Below are 2,824 nucleotides of genomic sequence, written 5' to 3'. Positions count from 1 at the left end.
TTGCACACTGCTAATTAGAGCTTCCCCCATCACTAATTAGAGGTTTGCCTGCTACTCATTAAGAAGCCCAGGGCAGCATTTAATACAGCCCAGGACCTATAGTACAAATACTCCATTCCTTTGCTCACATGGCCATGCACGTCTGTGTGCTTGCAGGTGGGCCCGTGGGTGCAGGGTCTAGCTGGGGAAATGGGGGTGGGAGGCACAGGAAGCATGGGAATCCTGCAGGGGCACGGGAGGACCCACTCCTTTTCCTTCCTGCAGGGTGAAGGAGGTCTGTGCGATGCAGAAGTCAGGTTGTGCGATGCAGAAGGACGGCTAGATGCTCAACCCTAGAACTTGGGCTTTCCTCTGGACCGATACTGCCCCAGCCCTGCTCAAGGGGCATGCAATGGCCACAAACTTAGTCCTTGGCAGCAATATTTTGGGAAGAAAGCAAAGCTCTTGCCTGAGCAAATCCTGGAGTTAGGTATTCACCCCATGATGCCTACAGGCAGGTTGTTCCCAACTCTCACTGCTCTGGGGGCTAGAAATGTTTCAGTCTAAGTTTGTTCACAGCCGGTTTATCTCCCTTCGTTCTCATACCGACATAGCCCCCCTCAGCATCAATGGATCTGCCTTCATCAGGTTTACCCCAGGATCTATGTACAGAGAGTCCTCTCAGCTTCTTTTTTTGCTATGCTAAATAAGAGGAGTTATCATAGAGGGGTGTGTGTAGATGAAAGGGGGGCTTAAATTGAAGCGGTGGGTTTTTTAAAACACTGCTTCAGTTTAGGGCCCTTAAAACCCCCTGTGTTGTGCACACACCTGCTTACCTGCCTCTCCTAATAAAATTAGCTCTGGCGGCGGGGAGGCGATGGTGAGCTGTCAGCAGGTGGAGTGGTCCCTGGGCTTGAGTGGGGGGGGCTGGTGCTTCCCTCCATGGCAGCAGCAGCACCCGCCTTAGGCACCCGGGTTGGGGGGTCTCGGGGGGGACCGCAGGCACCGAGGGGAAGCCCAGGGCCACGGAGGGAAGCACCGGGCCCCTGCACAGCTCAGGCAGGCAGGCAAGCTCCAGGGGAAAAAAAAAGATCAGGCTTGCTGCTTTTCTTGGGGGCAGCCTGCCTTCCCGGGCTGCTGCAGGGCTTCCTGCAGAGCCCCTGAGCTGCGCAGAGCCCGGTGCTTCGCTCCATGGCTATAGGGGTTGCAAACTAAAACTCTGAAGGAAGAGGAGTTTGCTGTGCCTTAAGTCATTTAAAGTGCATTATGCCACCAAATTTCCTACAGCGGCTGTAATTAATGTGCAATATGCCACTGATGCGTGCAAACACTAACACCATTAAACCAGTGCAAGAGCATTTAGCCCTCTTTAAAGTGTTGTGCACGCATGCCCGTCGTTTTGTCTACACACAGCCAAGAGGCATAGGGAAACCAGGCTGGAAGGGACCTCCGGAGGTCATCCAGTCTAACCCCCTGCCTGAGGAAGGATCATTGCTATCCAAACCATCCTATGCAGTTCTTCTAGTCTGCCCTGGGAAGATAGGCTCTCTGCTCTCCAGATCATCCTAGCAGCCCTTCTCTGCACCTGTTTCAGTTTTAATTTGTCTATGTTCAACGTGTGAGCAGAACTGTATGCAGTATTACAGATGGGGTCTTACCAGTGCCTTTGCAATGGCATTCGTTCTTTGCTTTCCTTCCTGGAAACACTTTGTCTCATGCATGTTAGGGTTGCATTTGTCTTTCTCATGGCCACGTTGTAGTGCTGGCCCAAAGTTATCCTGTGATCAGTTAGTATACACAGGTCTTCTCCTCTGTTATGTCCACCTGATGAATCCCCAGGTTGGAGGAGAAATACCTGTTGCCCATGCCTAAGGGAATGACCTTGCACTCATGACTTTCATCCCCCTTCTCTTACTCATATCCTCCAATCGTTTCCCCCCCATTTTTTCCTGAGTAACATACTGATCCTCCTCTTCATGGGCAATGCCTCAACTTTGTGTCATCAGCACATTTCATTAGTGCACTTTCACTTCTTGTGTGGATATCCTTAATACAAACATTTAAATAAACTCCATGCTAGGAGCAATCCCAAGCAAGCACCCTCCGATGCGACACTTCCCTTTCAACACTCCCCTTTGTCATCTCCCCTAGTCCCGTCCTCTTGAAAATCCCCAGTGATCCTTCAGGCTGAAGAGGGATAGTAAGCTGATGGTTGGATCCTCATGGAGTTGTCCTTGCAAAGCATCTCTGTTAGCCATGTTAGGGGATAGCCTAACCCATTGCCTTTAAGTAGAGCTTCATAGGATGTAAGATCAACAAATGCTGATAGTCCTCACTGAATCACAAGAGCTCAGTTCATGTAGACCTTATTGGCAGGCAGTGGGATTAAAAAGCAGCGTCTGGATCTATGGTTTAGAGAGGTATCACATGCAGGGCATGTCTACACATGAGTTTAAGCAGGCTTAAATTTAGTGCACATTACACGAATGTGGATTAAGTGGGTTTTGGCAGGTGTCTATGCGTGGTGGCACTTGGGACTAACTTTAGTCCCAGGTTGCTTCAGCCCTGCCATGTGCCCCTGTGGCCACCGGGGGGACACATGGCTGCCAGCACTTGGCAGCCATGCTGAAGCCACAGCCAGCTGCCAGCATTTGGCAGCCATCTAGGAAACATTTCCACCACCCGTCAATCCCTGGCCAACCCTTTCCCTGTCCAAGAGCCATGTGCCCAGCACAGGGGCAGGCACAACAACTCCCTCCTTGCCCACCATGCCTCCCTGCACCAGGACTGCCCCTGCCTCTGTCCCTGCCAGCGATGCCCAGGCCTGCTCCAGCCCTGTCCCTGC

This window comes from Alligator sinensis, unplaced genomic scaffold (genome assembly GCF_000455745.1).
Source record: "Alligator sinensis unplaced genomic scaffold, ASM45574v1 scaffold158_1, whole genome shotgun sequence".
Lineage (NCBI taxonomy): Eukaryota > Metazoa > Chordata > Crocodylia > Alligatoridae > Alligator > Alligator sinensis.
The sequence above is the reverse complement of the archived record's forward strand: the minus strand, read 5'-3'. Positions refer to the sequence as shown.